Source organism: Somniosus microcephalus, chromosome 5, assembly GCF_052327205.1.
Source record: "Somniosus microcephalus isolate GS21.2 chromosome 5, FLI_Smic_1.0, whole genome shotgun sequence".
Classification (NCBI taxonomy): Eukaryota; Metazoa; Chordata; class Chondrichthyes; order Squaliformes; family Somniosidae; genus Somniosus; species Somniosus microcephalus.
In genome coordinates, this window is record NC_140991.1 from 90,587,780 (window position 1) to 90,606,448 (window position 18,669).

Below are 18,669 nucleotides of genomic sequence, written 5' to 3' on the forward strand. Positions count from 1 at the left end.
TGAGAGGCGATCTTATTGAAACATATAAGATTGTGAAGGGGTTGGATCGGGTGGATGCGGGGAGGATGTTCCCGATGATGGGTGAAACTAGAACTAGGGGGCATAGTCTTAGAATAAGGGGCTGCTCTTTCAAAACTGAGATGAGGAGGAACTACTTCACTCAGAGGGTGGTAGGTCCATGGAATATGCTGCCCCAAAAAGCTGTAGAATCTACATCATTACATAAATTTAAAACAGAAATAGACAGTTTCCTAGAAGTAAAGGGAATTAAGGGTTACGGGGAGCGGGCGGGAATTTGGACGAGTCTAGGTTTGGATCGGACATGGCCCTGTGGGTAGCGGAGCGGGCCCAGGGGCCGTGTAGCCTGATCCTGCTTCTATTTCGTGTGTCTAATTCTGTTAGATTCAGGAGATGGTTCTGTGATAGTAGATTGGCGGTTAGGATCAGATCAGCCATGATCTTATTGAATGGCGGAGCAGGCTCGAGGGGCCGATTGGCCTACTCCTGCTCCTATTTCTTATGTTCATATGTTCTTATGTTCCAACAAATAGGTTCTGTTGCAGCACTGGTCCCTACAGGGCAAATGTTCCACTCTTGGTGCTGAAGCAGTGAGACTAGAGTCCAGCCTCCTTAGTGCTTGCTGTAGTCACACTGGGCTAAGTTCTGTCCACATTATAGATGTATGGTAGCATCCAGGTGAATATTGGGTGCAGTGCTGGGAACTTGCAAGAGGGGCATGGGAAATAACCTTAAAGGGCTGTGGTCAAAATTAAAGGGATGCAGCCACTTAAAGGAAAGTAGCTGCATAAGGGAGAAAAAAAATTCAGCCTTTACAAAGGATGCAAATATTTTCAGCCTTCCCAAAATCACTGTATGGGGGCGAAAGAAATGGTCACAGGATGGCAAAATAAATGTGAAGCCAGGAAATGGAGGCTGTGGCCAAATAACAAAGTGGTGTTATACCCAAACCCCAAGAGCATACTGGAAAGTTATGTACATACTTGGAAAATTGCCCTCTAAAAGTATAAACAAAGCATCAGTGGAGACATATCTGAAGAATACAGGGGCGGGAAATCCCCACGGTTTTGGCATTAAAATGCTATATTCTTGGTGGATGGGATGGAATTTGGGGCAGGACTCAATTATGTTCGGTTCCCCACTTCTTTATTCGCCCATCTGAATTTCTAGCCCATTTGCGGGCAGGCACATAAAATGCCCATAAATGGGCAGGCATGTGCAAGTGCAGTGTTTCACACATTTGCGTCTGTAGCAACGTTGGGTCATTGAACTTTTGCCAGCATTGAGTGGACATGCAGAGGTTGTTGGAGGTGGAACTGAGCCCACTTTCTTCCACTATCTCTGGATCATGCCTTTCATGGGCCACCTGCTTTTGGTGCCAAAAGGTTTGGACCTTGTTTGCTGCATTCCATCTGGATTTCCAGATTCCAGGCCCATCCAGGGGGTGGGTCTGCTCTTGCAGTGCACCTGAGCCATGCAAATTGCCCTGAGGCAGGGAAATTGCAGGATCCTCTTTGATGACAGGTACAGCATACCTGAGATGGGTTACACCTGCTGGGTGTCCATTTGGTGTCCATATAGGAGAATCTACCTGTACATTTCTAGATAAAATGCTTCAGAACATACCATGTGAATATCCTCAATTCGCATGTTTACACCAACACTCATTTCCATTCTTCCATGTAAGGTTTCTGGGCAAGGATACACTGTGGCATGGAACCTGCAAAATAAAAGGGATAGGATGGCTTCAGACCTAGTCCAGAGTCATTCCTATTGGGCTATTTACTCTTAGTGCATCTGCTAACAGAGCTCACTGGATATTTACCCATCACATATCTTCCTCACTTTGCTTTTAAACTGTTCCCCTTGGAAGAAAACTATGAACACATCTTTACTGATGAACTCATCCTGCGGATAAAGAAAAAAAGAATTGGGAAAGTTATTCCATATCAATGGTATAAATCTGACAGGAAACAAAGTACTTATTATTCTGATTGATTGGGAATGACATAGCGGGTAATTGTAACCTAACTTGCCTGGTGGGAAACTCACAGGATTGGGTGGATCGCGGGTTTCACCCTCCGCCCAATATCACTCGCCATTGATTTCAATGAAGAGGAAAATCGTGTGGGGTGTAAAACTAGCGTTGCATCCGATCTCGTTAGTTTCCCGACGGGCGGGTTAGGATGAAATTGTCCTCGCAGCCTCAGATTAGTAAATATCTTCATAATACAAAACACTTACAAAGCCTAAGTCAATCCATTTTTCAATTCTTTTGCACAATAATCAGGAAAACAAGGAATATGCCTAAGGGTCCTTGTTGAAGCATGTGTAATTGTTTCAGAGTCCAGCATTAGCATTCAACCACTTTTTAAAAATAGCTCTGCCAATATTGTCTCAAAATGCATAAGTCTGGGGTCTCGCACCAGTGACAGTGCTTTGCACAAGTTCATTGGGGAATTTGACAGGTTCATCCATCACAAGCTCCATGGGTATGACAGTCTTTGACACCAGCAAAAAATCTCATGTGCTCTGTTAATGTGTCTTCTGTGCTCAGAGAATTTATATTTAAATGAATGGTGAAAACTGGGCTTTTCCCCCCCTGTTTCCACTAAAAGCATTCACTGAATTTACAGTACAGAAGGAGACTGTACTTCTCTTCAGCCCATTGTTCCTGTGCCAATGCTAGCCTCAATTGAAGCTGTCCATTCTAATTCCTTTTCCCTGCCCTTTCTCCATATCATTTTATATTCCTCTCTGTCAAATACTTATCCAATTCTGTTTTGAATGATGTTACAGTCTCTTCCCAATGGCCACTTGTGGTAAAACATTTCAAAATCTAATGACCCTCTTAGGAGAATTTCAACTCACTCCACCCAGCAAAACTATAAGAAGGGCAGTTACAACCCAAGCAGAGCACTTATTGCTCATTTGCTACTCTGCACCCATTTTAATATTGCTTTTTTCTTGGGGGGCTGAGGCGGCCACCTGACTTAGGTGAGGGCCTAATAAATATATGCAAATTGGGATCCTATCTAAGTAATAGGACCCCAAAGCTATTTGAATGGCCTACTGAGTGGAGCATGCCCCGTGGACTCACTCTTCTTAGTAAAATCTGGCTGATACCCAGCAGAGGCCCTTTAAGGTAAGTGCTCCTCTGGGCCCCACAAGGAAAGTTTGGACCACTGCCGTCTCAGTAGCCCCCTACCCGCAAGACCCTCCTGAAGCCTCTCTCCATGACTTACATGACAGCTACCTACAAGGGTGCTGAATCAAGAAATCACCCCAAATTAGTCAATATTGCAAGCACAAAATGTTTTTCTTACAGCCATAGGATCCTCAGCTGAGACATTGATTTCTACATGACGTAAGACAATGTTTCCATGACACAGCCTCCATAGTAATCTTTCAAAAGCAGGAAACCGTTCTCGTTTGATCACTCCAGCCACAAAGCTACATAAAAGATACAGAGAAAACATATGAGTGTGGATCACTGTTATGCATTACATCCCATTGGTAATTCAATGCTGTACAGCTCCTCTGATGAATTTGTCGGTAAATGAACTGTGTGAAGCCACACAGATCAGAAGTCATTTCCAGACCGTGATGAGTTCACTGATCTCAGCCAGGGCAGATGTTGTGCTGCTACATTTGGCTTCAGTGTCTCTGGGCTATGTAGGATTGAAAAATTGACCATGTTGATGCTATCCGATGATTTCTGCCTGAAAATGTGCATATGCAGATGTTTTGACTTTGATATCCTCCACAGTGGAATATTCTGGGGACATCCACATTCTAGGCTCACACATGAGAAATGTAAGAAAACGTCAAGGACAAGTGAAATGCTGTTTGGATTAGCAGGCTCATCTCTTGTGAGTGGGCATGAAGCATGGCCATTTTTCAGAGGTGCCAGAAGGCTGCCAACAAGAGTCAATTTGGCCTCTCTCCAGATATTTTTACTTGTGCTCCATGCAATAGTCAACTTCTATAGGCAATCATTACACATCCTATAAACCAAAACTTGACAATGTGTGCAAAGTATCATGCACTTCAGATCTCTCCAAACATCATGCTGACAGACCAAATGATTCAGGTTGAAACTAATCAATCAAGATTATTAACAAGTAATTTGAAGAGGTGTAGGGGGTGGTGTGGGGTTGGCGCGTGCGCCCAGTCAGTTATGCCTCTGACTGTTTGTGAGCGGTTCGAATCGCTCCCACGCCCCTGTGTTCCAGACACCGGAATTAGGTACAGGCGGCAATACAGAAAAGACTCGAGTAGACAGGTGGTTTGGATGTAAGCAAAACCAAAATTTTTATTGAAAAATAAATTAACACAATCTTATGAAAAGTTACTAGTATAAAATTTACAGGCAAATACAAAATAACTACACTTATACAGTGAATGGGGAACACACGGCACATCGAGGGAAAATGACTATCTTAACAATCCCCTTATCCTTATCCCACCCCCTATACCTAACTAGATTAAGCTATGAGGGTCAGAATTCATGCCCACCAATCAAAAGATCTGCTGAATTCAAAACAGCGGTGGGGTTTGGGGTTCGCTCTTTGTGCTCTTTGGAGCCTGCCATCCTCACGTGGTCTTGGGGTGCTGCAAGGGCGTTGTGCAGGTACAAGTGCCCCAAAGTTAAAGGCCTAGAAATTCAGTTGCGTTCGCCAGCCGTTAGCGCCATAAGAGGGGTAGATTTTGAGCGCTAGGCACTTAGCGCCCGGGCGCAGGCCGATCTGCGCCTACACCCAACTTCAGTTGACATTTAGCGCCGGCGCAAAGTGTTTGCGCCCGCTCAGCTGCGCGCGCAGCTTATGACGTCATTTCGTCGTGCAATGCTGTTTGTGCGCCCCAAACCGGAACTTCAGTGGCGCCCGCCCAATGTGGGCATGGCGCTGTTAAGAACTGTGAAGTGGAACGCAGCAGAGGCCCTGCGGGCCTCGGGGAGCGCTAATTAAAGGGCACTCAGACTGGACTATAAAGGCCAGCCATTTTGCTGCAATGACTTTAGTGCTTTGGATTTCTGGACAGAGACCAAGGAACAGACCTTACTGATTTGGGACAACATAGGAGAGGTATTTTTGGCTTCTGGCCAGAGCTTGGAAATTTGACTCATTGTGATTTCACTGTTTGCAAGTATATTATGGGGGCTGCATGGGGTTCCAACCCTCAGTTCCAGCATTATGTGCGAAGGGCTCGCAGACGCTGTGTGAGAGGGGCAGCCATGCCTAGATGCAGAGGGGCCATCAGGCGTCGGCAACGTAGGCCTTACCCACTCAGGGAATACCGGCAGCAGGTGTCCAATCTCACCATGACTGCCGCGCATTGTGTTAAGAGGCTGCGCTTCAGAAGGGAGGTGGTTGCAAAGATCTGCCAGCTGCTTCACAGAGATCTGCGTCCACAGCTGATGTGCAGGACGTCTCTGTCGGTGGAAGTGAAGGTCACGGTGGCTCTGAACTTTTATGCAAGCGGCTCCTTCCAAGCCGCTGCTGGGGACATAGCGAACATCTCCCAGTTCGCCGTGCATCGCTGCATCCGGCAGGTCACCGATGCCCTTTTCGCAAGGAGACACCAATTCATCTCCTTCCCCATGACCATAGAGAGGCAGGAGCAGCGTGCAGTCGGATTTGCCAGGATCGCCGACTTCCCCATGGTGCAGGGCGCCATTGACTGCACGCATGTGGCTATGCGGGCACCTATCGACAATGCCGAGGATTACCGCAACCGGAAGGGCTACCGTTCCCTCAATGTACAGCTGGTGTGTGACCACAGGCAGCGCATCCTAGCTGTCAATGCCCGCTTTCCAGGAAGCAGCCACGATGCATTTATCCTGCGCCAGACTACTGTGGCTGACATGTTCCAGGCACAGCCTCCCCCAAGGGGATGGCTTATCGGGGACAAGGGCTACCCTTTGTGTACATGGCTCATGACTCCGCTCCGCGCGCCCAGGACCCCTGCTGAGGAGGCATACAACGAAAGCCATCAAGCCACAAGGAACATCATAGAGCAAACGATTGGCGTCCTCAAGCAACGGTTCCGCTGCCTGGATCATTCCGGTGGATCTCTACAGTATTCGCCGGATAGAGCCTCCCAGTTCGTCGTCGTTTGCTGCATGCTGCACAACCTGGCTATCCGCAGGACTCAGGCACTGCCACCTCACGTTGGACCACCACCTCAGGAGGACGAGCAGGAGGACCATGAGGAGGAGGAGGAGGAGGAGGAGTACCAGCCCAGGAGGGAGCCACAAGGTCCAAGGGCCGTCCGCCGGCGGCTTATTGAACGACACTTCTAGGCCCCCTCTCAGGGAATGGCTTGTGGCAATGAACGCACCTGAATGCAGCCGCTCCGCAAGCCCTCAGCCGGTTAACGCAACAACCACTTGAAACATGACACATGGACAAGCTGAATAAATAAAAAGCTTTATTTAACAAACTCAGGGCCCTTCCCACATGAAACACAAAAACAGACAAGACCCCAAAAAACAGTCAAAAACATATCTCACTCCCACAACCTGCGGAGGAATGACAAAACTTGTCCATCCAATTGGCCTTCATCCTCGGCCTTACCAAGACAAACCCCCCCATACAGAACACAAACACCCCCATCTAAAAAAACATTTGTCTTCATCTTCGGCCTTACCAAAATAAGCCCCCCCCATACAGAACACAAACACCCCCATATAAAAAAACATCTGGCAACACACTCTACTTGGTGTGCCGAGAGGGCGAGTCCTTGTGCAGGCTTCTCCGGCCCCTGCCCGACCTGCTGCTCCGCCTCAACCTGGGCCCTGTGTGTGTTGCAAGGCTGGGGGAAGGCTCCTGAGGGGCACAATGCGTGACGGAAGATGCCCTTGGGGGTCGGCCTAGACGAGGTCCGGCCCTGGAGGGGCCGGCTGCTGACTGCTGCAGCTGTGGCTGGCCAGCATCAGTCTCTCCAGTGTTTTGATTTCTTTTTGGGTTCAATAAAGATTCAATTCTGAAAGAGAATGTTGTTTAATCTAAAGTCTTGTTCAAGACTTTCTACAGCTTTTTACAGAACACACTATGCTGTGATGCATCTAGAATGAAACTGAAAGTAAAACTCCTCTGGACTGCTTGTCTCTCACATGACCTCTGCTGGTCAGGCACAAGTAATCAAAAACACAGACAAATATGCTGTAAGGCATAAGTAATCAAACACAGACAAATATCATCACTATTTGCTGATATCCTTACATCTCCCTTTCTTAAAACAAAAGTATTTTACTTTTAACTAACAACATTTAATGAACTTACATCATCATTATCATGATCAAGGTTTTTTACCCTTGCTTTGTGTGTTCACCTGAAATATGTCAATACACTAGAACTTGAAGAAAGAATAAGATAACATTACTTCCTTCTTTAACAATAGTCCTTAAATTTGCTCAATGAGTCTCTCAGGAGGCTTCACGTGTCTTGAGGATTTTCTGATTGATTGTCCTTGAATCTGAGTTGTTGCCTCAGATGATTGGTTCTCAGCTGTGTGAGCAGGTTGTTCACCAGTATCAGTCTCTTGACCTGCTGTGGCTGGTCCCATGAGAAGATCTCGACGATTTCTTCTCAGAACAGCACCCTCATCTGTCTGGATGGTGTATGATCTTGGTTGAACTTCACTCAGGACAGTTCCCTTCTGAGTCCATGTGTTTGTTTTGTCTTTCAACCTTACTTGGTCACCAGTGTGGAGTTCAGGTAGGTTTTGTGTTCCTCTGTCATAGTAGTACTTTTGCTTTTCTTTCTGTTGCTCTTTGAACTTCCTCACTTTCTCCCCCTCTTTTGTTTTCAGGAGGTTCTCCGGGATGGGTAGGTTTGACCTTAGCCGACGTCCCATCAGGAGTTGGGCTGGTGACATACCACACTCGAGCGGCGTTGTGCGGTATACAAGCATGCTTTGGTAGAAGTCAGTTCCACTGTCTTTTGCCTTGTACATCAGTCTTTTCACTGTCTGGACTGATTTTTCCACTAGTCCATTGGACTGTGGATAGTGAGGACTTGACGTTGTGTGGACAAAGTCCCACTCTTTGGCAAAGTGTCGGAAATTTGCATTGTTAAACTGGGGTCCGTTGTCTGTGAAGACTTCGCTTGCCACGCCATGTCTGGAGAATATGGCTTTCATACATCAGCTTACCCGGTGTGTACGCAACATTCAGTTCATCATAGACTGTCTCTCTTTCGCTTTCCACAACGAGGACTCTCTTTACCAGGTTCAGTCTCTCACAGCCTTTTAAACCTAGTATGGCTTGCACATCCTTTGGCACCACGATTAATGCTAGCGTGTGCTCTCTGTCCTTGTGTGTTACTTTGACAATGCATTTTCCTTTCACTGGTATATCAGTACCTGAGTATCCGGTCACTTTCACTTGTATTCCATGTAACTTTGGTCTGGGTCTAATTCTCTTAAAATCGGTCTCTGATATCACATTAACTTGTGCTCCAGTATCCAATTTAAATGGAATGTGTATGTCGTTCACTTTTAGTGTCAACATCCAGTCTCTTTCTTCTCTTTTGTTTTCAGACACAACATCTACATAGAATTCCTCTATGTCGCTTGCATCTACTGTATGGACCTTGCTTTGTTGCGCTTGGTTCTTACAGCAACGGGCATAATGGTTGTTCTTGTTGCAACTATAGCAAGTTTTACCATATGCTGGACACTTTCTTGGTGGATGCTGTGTACCGCATCGACTACATGACTTCCGATTGTCTCTTTCATTTTTGTTTGCTGGCCACGTCTCTTTTTTCACATTGGCGCTCTCTTTGGTAAACGGTTTGTATCCGTGCTTTCTCACTGCATCCACATTGCAGCTACTGTCACTGAACAGCTCCTTTGCCTGCAACTTCACAGTCTCTGTAACCCTACACAGTGCTATGGCTTGTCCCAGGTCTAGATCTTGCTCTCTTAGCAGTCTTTCCCTTAGACCATTATCTGGAATACCACACACCAGTCTGTCTTTTATCAGCGAGTCTGTGAGACCCCCAAATTCACACGATTTGCTCTGGTTTCTCAGTTCAGTCACATACTGATCAATAGTCTCGCCGATTTTCTGTGCACATGTGAAAAATTTGTGCCTCTCAAAGGTCACGTTGCGTTTAGGTATGCAGTAGGCCTCAAACTGTTCCATTATTTTATCTAGCTTCATTTTGTCTCCATCAACGGCAAATATTAAATTATTATATACCTCCAGCGCTGCATCACCCACTACATGTAAAAACACGGACGATTTCTGTTTATTACTTTTATCGTCAGCTCCGATTGCTGATAAATACAACCCTACACGTTGTTTGAATCTCCTCCAATTTTCAGCCACATTACCGGTCAATTGAAGCGTCGCCGGTGGGTGTAAACCTTCCATTTTTTCACTTCGTTAGCTATTCTCTAATGGTAAGCAACGATGTTCTCTTCTGGCTTGCTAATATGTGGAGAGCTGATTTCGCTTACTTGCCACAACTGCTTTCACTGTCCCATCAAGCTGCTAACTTCAGATTTTGTCTCTTTCAGCCACTTCTGACATCATGTTTTGATTTCTTTTTGGGTTCAATAAAGACTCAATTCTGAAAGAGAATGTTGTTTAATCTAAAGTCTTGTTCAAGACTTTCTACAGCTTTTTACAGAACACACTATGCTGTGATGCATCTAGAAAGAAACTGAAAGTAAAACTCCTCTGGACTGCATGTCTCTCACATGACCTCTGCTGGTCAGGCACAAGTAATCAAAAACACAGACAAATATGCTGTAAGGCATAAGTAATCAAACACAGACAAATATCATCACTATTTGCTGATATCCTTACATCCAGCAGCTCGTCGCAGCTTTGCTGGGGGAGTGGCAGTGGCGGCTGCAGCAATGGGGGCAAGCTGGCTGATGCCAGGCGCTCGCTGGTCGCCAGAGACACTGGCACTCGGCCGGGCTGGCACTGCAGCAAGCGCAGCAATCTGGTGAAGGCCAGACCGCTGTGCTGCAGCAGCGCGGCGGGTGCCCTGGCGATGCGTCCGTGACACAGCGAGTGTGGCAGAAGTGAGTGCCCGTACCGCCCTGGTCTGTGCCCACATCAGACCAGCCAGTGTCTGCACGGCACCACTCATGAACTCTCGACTCGCGTCCTGTGCTGCCGCGAGTTATTCGACACCCCTGGCCTGTGAGTCCCCGAAATCGGCCACACTATGAGCCAGGGACTCAATGGCCTGAGGCAACTGTCCCACAACCCCCATGAACTCGGTGTGGCGCCGCTCCGAGTCCGCGGACATTTGATCAAGGAGGCGCATCTCCTGGGCGAGGACCGTCTCCGGACTGGAGGCCGGACTCTCCCTCTGGGGAGAAGGCCGCCGAGCTGGCCGACCCTTCCCGCGTGGCTGGACGCCACTGGGCCCAGCAACTGCCCTCCCCTGCAACACTTCCCCTCTCTGGGGAGAAGGCAGCCGTGCTGCCCGACCCTTCCCGCATGGCTGGACGCCACTGGGCCCAGGAGCTACACCCCCCTGCAACACTTGCCCCCTCTGGGGAGAAGGCAGCTGTGCTGCCCGACCCTTCCCGCGTGGCTGGACGCCACTGGGCACAGGAGCTACACCCCCCTGCAACACTTCCCCCTGGCTCTCTTCCAGGCAAGACGTGTCCCCTCCATTGCCATCCCCTGGCGCGGATGAGGGTTCCCCCGATGTGCCGCCTTCCTCTTGGTCCTCGTCGTCCTCCTCTTCCGAGGGACTGACACTCGCAGCTTCAGGGACCTCCTCCTCACCAGCTGAAAGCAGGAAGGCACAAGAGTAGCTTTAGAGTGAGGACAGGGCGTCAGCGAGGGAGGCATGAGTGGTGGCATTATGCGCATTGGTGGGACAGTGGTAAAGGATGTAGATCTGAAGCGCAAGGGGAACGAGAGAGGTCCAAACGGTCATGTCCTTACCATTGGGGCCCAGCACAGGGTCGGCATCTCCAATAGCAACGGGGCCAATCACCCGGGCACGCATGAGTCGAGCCACACGCCCCTCCAGCTCACTGAGCTCCTGGAACTGGACACGGCCTCCCCCGGTGACAGTCCGGCTCTTCAGATTCTGCGCCAGCTTGGCCTGCAAGAGAAAGGACGGCCTCTAAGTACAGTGTGGTGCCCTGTTGTTGTGTGCACTGCCTCCCATGGTGGAATAGCTTGGCCAGTGTGGTGCCCTGTTGTTGTGTGCACTGCCTCCCATGGTCGAATAGCTTGGCCAGTGTGTCAAGTGCAGAAAGTGCTATTGATGATCATGCCAGTGCCATAGCTGCTGGAGGAGGGCTGGCCATTAGGCCTTTGAGGTCCCTTTGCCCATAATGTGAGGTGCACATGCAAGGATGAGGAGGACACTGGAAAGGGTACTCACCCTGACCAACCGAGTGAGGTCGTTAAACTTCTTGCGGCATTGGTCACCAGTCCTGGGGACATCGCTGTTGGCTGTGACCCTCTGGGCGATTTCCCTCCAGGCTCTCCTGTACAGCCTCTTGGGAGCCTTCTTGCCACTGTCCGGGCACAAGATATCTCTGTTCTTCTCCAAACCCCTAAGCAGCACCCTCAAAACATTGGCAGAGAAGCGCTGCGCTCGCTCACGGGCCCTCTGCATCGTTGCTGGTGCTATTTCTCTCCAGCAGCAGTGTTTAGGCCTCGCTGGAGGGCTGCAGTATCCAGGGCGTGGCAGCAGACCAAGTCGACCCTTCCCCCTTTAAGAGCTGGCCGGCGTCAGGGTGTCTGCTGTCAATCAAAACATGACCGCACCTGCGCTGCGCCCGGCCTCGGCGGTATGAGTCTGCACCGCCGGCTTAGCGCCTAAAGATAGGGGTGCAATGCCAGTTTTAGCGCTCGCCCAAACTCCTTGGCCAAAGCTACTGAATATCGGCGAAGTGGCCTCCACTTTCCGGCGGGCGCAAACTTTAGCGCCCGCCCGACTTTACCGCCCCAAACGTGGCTATACTGAATTTCTAGGCCAAAGTCTCTGCTTGGGTACTTTACCTTGCAGGGATGATGGTTCCTCTTCCTCGGCCGGCAGTTGGAGTTTGCATGAAGATAGTCGCAGGTCAGCTTGACTGAAGGCCCAATTATTCGAATCTTTTCTTCAATCGTCTTTCCATTCATCTTCCTCACCACCTCGCCTCGTCGCGTCCCGCCTCGCCTGGCCTGCTTTGTCCGTGTCCACCTGGCGCAATGCCGGGCGTCCCTGATGGAATGGGGAAGGTATGGGCAGTGGCCGGGCGGTAAGCGTGGGACAGGGGAAGAGCAGTAGCCACGAGGGCAAGAGGCCAGAGCAGGAGCCGGGAGCAAGGGCAGAGAGCAGAGAGAGAAGGTTGCCAGTGGGCCTACAATTATACTCCTCCGATGGCCCTTATCTGCGTGCCAAATCAGGTTACTTCTTTGTCCCAATCTTGGCAGGCTAGTTTAAATAATTGCAGCAATTTAAACTAACTGCTTTTAGATGGCCGGTAATTGCACCTACTGGCCCGATTCCTGATTTGCTTTTGTTATTAATACATCTTAATCGGCCTGCCCAGCTTCGATGGCTTCCCTAAGCTGTTTCTGATTATTTATGCAAACAACTTGATGGCCTTAAGTATAGGCCTCACTGGTTTTGATCTGCCTCCAATTTGACGTAATGCATAATTCAAAGGCCTGTCTGCTTTCAAAACACAAAAGTCTCTCTTCACAGAAACTGCAGCCTGGGTTTCGATTTCCCAAAAACTGCTTGTGCCACAGAGTCCAAGCTTTTAAAAAATCTCGCAGGCTTTTGGCCACGAGGTGCGGACACCATCTTGGGTTCCCCTTTTCATTAAAATGTCCATGCAGGGTCCCTTTTCTTATTAATAACCTTTGGGGAAATGTAGAAATTTTGTGAATCTTACACTCCCCCCTGTGATACTAAAACTTGCTTGAAGTATCATACTTTTACAAGGTGAGCAAAATTTTTCTGACCCTCCATAGTCAACCTTCCCCTGTAATTATCTACCTAATATACCCATGACACATGCACTTCCCATTCCGCGAAAATGTAGTGTACATCAGCATACAGAGAGTAAATTACAGACTTTACACACATCCAAGCATGGAGGGGGTCCAACACCCCTGCACCACTTGGTACACATACATCTTTATTAAACGCGTCACAAAAAAAAAGAAAAACCTTTATTAAAAATAACAAAACACAAAAAAACAACAACCTTTAATCAAAACACAAGGAAAAAGACTTAAACAGGCGTATCTCCCTGCACCTTTACATAATGTTCTTTCCAGATCTTCTGGTTACGGAATTCTAACAATTGACCTTTTCCCTTACATTGAATGCAAACTAGATACAACACTATCCCTAACTGACAAACCACGAGAATGTGGGAAGCCAGTCTGATCCATGAAGGGACCTCTATGTTATTGAAAATGTCCCACCAGGGTGGAATCACAATATCCAATATCTTAGTCCCTATCTCTACTGTTTTCTGCTCTAGAGTGTAAAAATGTTTTCTGTGAAACTATAACGGCTTTGAGTATTTTGGTAAGGTGATCAGGAAGAGGGGGAATTTCATAGCCAAAGTGGGCTACATACTTTTGCAAATCCGTGAAATTCTCCTTCACAGTGAGGTGAACAGTGGAAGGTTCAGGAATGGGGACATTTCGCTCCTTTGCCACTTGAACTTCTGCCTCGGGTTTAAAACAGAAACTGCTGTCACTAACCGGACACCAGCTATGCTGTCCATGCTGGTAGTAGGACACGCCGGTGGTGACACAATATGTCCCACCTCCTATATATGCTACCTGCAGGGGAACGTGGCCTTGTGCCATTGCCTCCATGGTACAATTTATAGGTTTCGCGCCAGCAGCTCTGAACCCGCACTGCGATTTCGAATAGGCATTCAAGTGCTGGGGACACAGGATTATGTGTGCTCCCCGGCTCCGGCACCCTGAGAGGTCAGTACCTGTCATAGCGTGCTCCCACTTAATGACGTAAGGTGGGACCGCTGTGAAACGAATGTGTGCACCCCCTTGAATGACTCCAATGTTCTCAACCCTGTATACCAGCGCGGGTCGGGCTGTCCTACCCATGACCGGCATCCTAACTACTACTCCCATGATTGTGTGGTTGGACCGCCCACAATCCATGGGGACTGGGTAGGCTTCGGAGTCTAGCTGAAGTTGGCACGGGCTTAATGCATTCTCAAACGGGTGGAGGGCTGCGAGGTGCTTGTTGCTAATCCAGGAGGGGACCAAACCCTGTTTTAAATCCTCCAGATTACTGCGGCCCTCGCCCAGTAACCACGCCCCGTACAACACGCACACCTCATTCTGCGCAGCCTGGTCAGTAGCGTTTCTGTCCTCCCTTATGAGAGCATTTACTGTCTTTGTGTGCTTTTCCAACTCCGCTATGATTTCCTTTAAATGGACCGTCACGGCCTGGTCCTCATGCAACTCTGAGCCCACTACCTTGTTTTCATCCAGTAATATCTTCTTTAACTGTGTTTTTAAACTGTTTATCTGGGTCTGTAGCTCTATGTCATCTAAACTGTTGACAGAGGACCCAGTATTAAACGCAGTAAAAACATCATTCCATACTCCCCTTCTTTGCCTCCCTGCATTACCCAAAAACTCTTGGTATGTGGTGTAGAGTTCGGTTTTGTCCACGTGGGCGAAATCGAACTCGTAAAATTTCTTGAACATGTCCTTTAATAGGGCCTGGTATAGCTGCTCTGTTTCTTTGGGACACCACTCCGGCAAATGTACCTCGGTGAGATTTAAAATCACGGAGGCTACTGCGTAGTGTACCCCCTGGTGCAGCATCTGATTGGTGGGTGCTAGTACCAACCCATTCCCTGATCCCCTGGTGGTGGTGGGGCACCCTTCCCTGTGTAACCTCGCCGCCTGCGCCGCGGGCAGGGCACAAGCTCAGTGGCATTGACTGGGATCGGGGTGTATGAGACTGCACACACCTTCAGGCTGGTATCCCACTTCATCCCCTCCCCGGTGTCGTGCCACTGTCAGTGGAAAACGATGGATATGTCTGCGGGGCAGACCTCCTCTGACCCCCACATACAGATATAAATCCCTTGGTCTGGTTCCCACCACTTGTCCCAACACACACTTAATCCTCCATGAGTCCCTGTAATCGTCCGGTGGGTGTTGTTCCCCAACCGTTCCCACTCGACTTCGGGGTTCCTCATGTCTTTGCTCAGCTTCCTGAGCCACCACCACCTATCCAGTGGAATGTGTCCTTTACACGTCAAACATATTTGCTTTCCAATGGTGACGCTGACCCTCGTGGTAACGACCTGTACCCTGGGGCACAGGTGGGAGGTCTCCCCGTACGTGAATCCGGTTTGGCTGGAGTACTGAGACGAATTAGACCCCAGCCATCCTGGCCACCTTCCATCGTGGAAGTAGACGGCGGTGTCCTCCGCATCCCGTTCACTGCTTCCATCGATTGCTGTGGGCGCCTTGTCTCCTGAGCACCCGTAGATGTGGGAGTCCTGGACGTCACCTCGTCTTCCCATGCTCATCCCAATCAGGGCGAATAGGATCACGACCCCCTTCATCCTGAAAGTCTTTCTGCAAAAAGATACAAAAACATGCAGCCAGGTCCCCAAGAGATTCTCTGGCTTGGTGAAGCATGGTCGGGTCCCGCGACCTCGACCCCAAATATACATACTCTTAGCAGACTGCTTGCTTAAAATTACCCATCATCTTATTTAACTTAAACTTGTTGTGTCTGTGTATAATAAGACACATACTGCAGGAGAACGGTACAACAGGTGTTTACTCAACGTGGCTCACACTAGAACTGATCTGTACAGATTAGTACTCAGTGCCATATACAGGTGTGGTCACTGCCAGTACTGCAGTATACATGAGCTGTAAAAGATAGTTCCCCCCTTAAAGGTATATACATTACAATTCCTCCCCTTTTAGATTAACAGTACCATAACACTAATTTAACAATTAAATATCAAACTAATTACAATTAACACTTTTAACATGCAACATTAGCTGAAAATAATCTATTCATATATTCAGTCTTTGGGGAGGCTTCCTGATCCTTTCTGGATAGCGCCTTTCCCGAGTGTCTTGCTCTTGGTGCGGAGGCAATTCTGGCCCCCTGTCGTTGGTTGGTTCATCAGCTTCCGATGCTACTGTTTCTGGGGTAGATGAGACCTGTACGTCGGGTTCATCACCAGGTACGTATGGGCGAGGCATGGGGTTGACTTGTTCCTGTGACTCTAGGATCTGGTCAGCATGGCATCTCACGATGCTCTCCCCAACGTCCACTGTGTACATTAGTGGGCCCTGCCGTGTGCATATCGTTCCTGGCTGCCATTTTTCTGTTCGGTAGTCGCGGGCCAAGACTGGTTGCCCTACATTGAAGCTCATTGTTGGCTTCTCATGGATGTGCTGGAATTGCTTACTCTCAACATCTCTTCGTACGTTTGGTCTGAGCAAATCCAGGCGAGATCTTAACCTTTGGTTAAAGAACATCATGGCTGGGGCCTGGTTGGTGACTGCATGTGTCGCATTCCGGTAGGCGAACAGGAAATTGTCCACCTTGTGTTGCAGCGGAATGTTGTCATTGTACATAGCCTTTATTGCCTTCTTAAAGGTTTGTACGAACCTCTCAGCCAATCCATTTGTGGCTGGATGATACGGGGCGGATGTGTAATGCCTTACCCCATTCTTTTTCAAGAACCTCCGGAACTCTTCGGACACAAACTGTGGTCCGTTGTCAGAGCAAATCTGTTCTGGCAAGCCATTCCAGGCAAAAATGTTCCGTAGGACTGCAATAGTTTTCTCCGTGGTGGTGGAGGACATTTTGATGACCTCAGGCCATTTCGAGTGCGCACCCACGGCTATTAAAAATAATTGAGTCCATGAATGGACCAGCAAAATCAATATGCACCCGTTGCCATGGAGATGAGGGCCACTCCCATGGGTGTAGAGGGGCCTGTGGTGGTGCATTTTGGACTTTCTGGCATCCTGAGCAGCTCTTGGTCAGGTCCTCGATTTGTTTATCGATTCCCGGCCACCACACATAAGCCCTGGCTAGGCTTTTCATTTTTACCCCTCCCAGATGACCCTCATGAAGCTCATTGAGCACTCTATCCCTTAACTTGGGTGGAATTACCACTCGGGATCCACACATCAAGGTCCCCCGGCACACTGACAGCTGTTCTCTCCTTGTCGAGAATGCTGGCAACAGTGAGTCGCCATGTGCTGGCCATCCCTTCACCGTCAAATCATATACCCGAGACAGTGTCGGGTCATTTCGAGTTTCCTTTTCGATACAAGCGTTAGTTACCGGTAGGTATTCAACTATAGTCGAATGGAATATTTTGACAGGATCCACTGCTGGTGCTTCCTTCGCAGTAGGCAGTGGCAGACGTGATAGCCCATCAGCATTTCCATGCTGTTTCGTGCCCTTATATTCAATCTCATAGTGGTGTGCCCCTAGAAAGAGTGACCATCTTTGTAGTCGTTGCGCAGTCATCACCAGAACGCCCTTCTTTGGATTAAAAATGGAGACAAGAGGCTGGTGATCAGTCAGCAAGGTGAATTTCTGCCCGTGCAGATAGTGATTGAACTTTTTCACTCCCCACACTAGGCTGAGGGCCTCCTTGTCCATCTGGGCGTAGTTACGCTCGGCTGAGGTTAGTGATTGTGACGCAAAGGCTATTGGCCTCTCTGAGCCGTCCAAGAATTTGTGCGACAGCACCGCTCCAATGCCGTAGGGTGACGCATCACATGCCAACCGAATTGGTAATGCTGGGTTGTAATGGGCCAATACCTCTTTCAATGTGATTAGTGTTTTGCTCTTCTGGAAAGCTCGTCTACATTCGTCACTCCACTTCCATGGCACCCCAGTTTGCAGTAGGGTGTTCAGTGGGTGTAGTATTGTAGACAAATTTGGCAAGAACTTATGGTAGTAGTTTACCAGCCCAAGGAACGACCTCAGTTGTGACACATTTTCCGGTGCTGGAGCCTTGACTACTGCCTCAATCTTCTCTGGGGACTTATGTAACCCCTCTTTATCGATAACATGGCCACAATACGAGATCTGTTTTCTAAAAAACTCGCATTTGGGGCGGTTAGCTCGGAGCCCATATTCCTGCAATCTAGTGAGCACCTGCTCCAGGTTGGCAAGGTGATCACTGTCATTTTCGCCCGTGACCAGGATGTCGTCCAAATAACACTGGTATTGTTAGAGACCTTTATGGGTGTTGATTGTGAGGTATTTTTTTGATGCTTCTTCTACCTCCATTTGCAGATATGCCTGGGCCAGATTAATCTTAGTGAAGCGTTTCCCTCCAGATAGCGAGGCGAAAATATCTTCAATCCGCAGAAGTGGATATTGTACGGTGTGAAGGACCGGGTTCACTGTTACCTTAAAGTCCCCACAGATGCGAACCTTCCTTGGTTCCCCAGGCGTGCTGCTCAACGACTTTTTCATCACAGGGACGATGGGTGTAGCCCACTCACTCCAGTCTACCTTGGATAGTACACCTGAACGTTCCAGACTCTCCAGCTCTGCTTCGATGGCTGGGCGGATTGGCCTTAAAAATTTTTGGGCTTGTGTTTTCTTCAATTTTAATCGTCGCTGTCATGCCTTTTAGTGTTCCGAGTCCTTGCTGGAACACTTCTTT

At 48.6% G+C, this 18,669-nt stretch overlaps 1 pseudogene; it reads right to left on the reverse strand.

The window, feature by feature from the left end:
* Positions 1–18,669, reverse strand: part of LOC147117198 (V-type proton ATPase 116 kDa subunit a 1-like) — a 261,476-nt pseudogene that overhangs the window by 194,860 nt on the left and 47,947 nt on the right.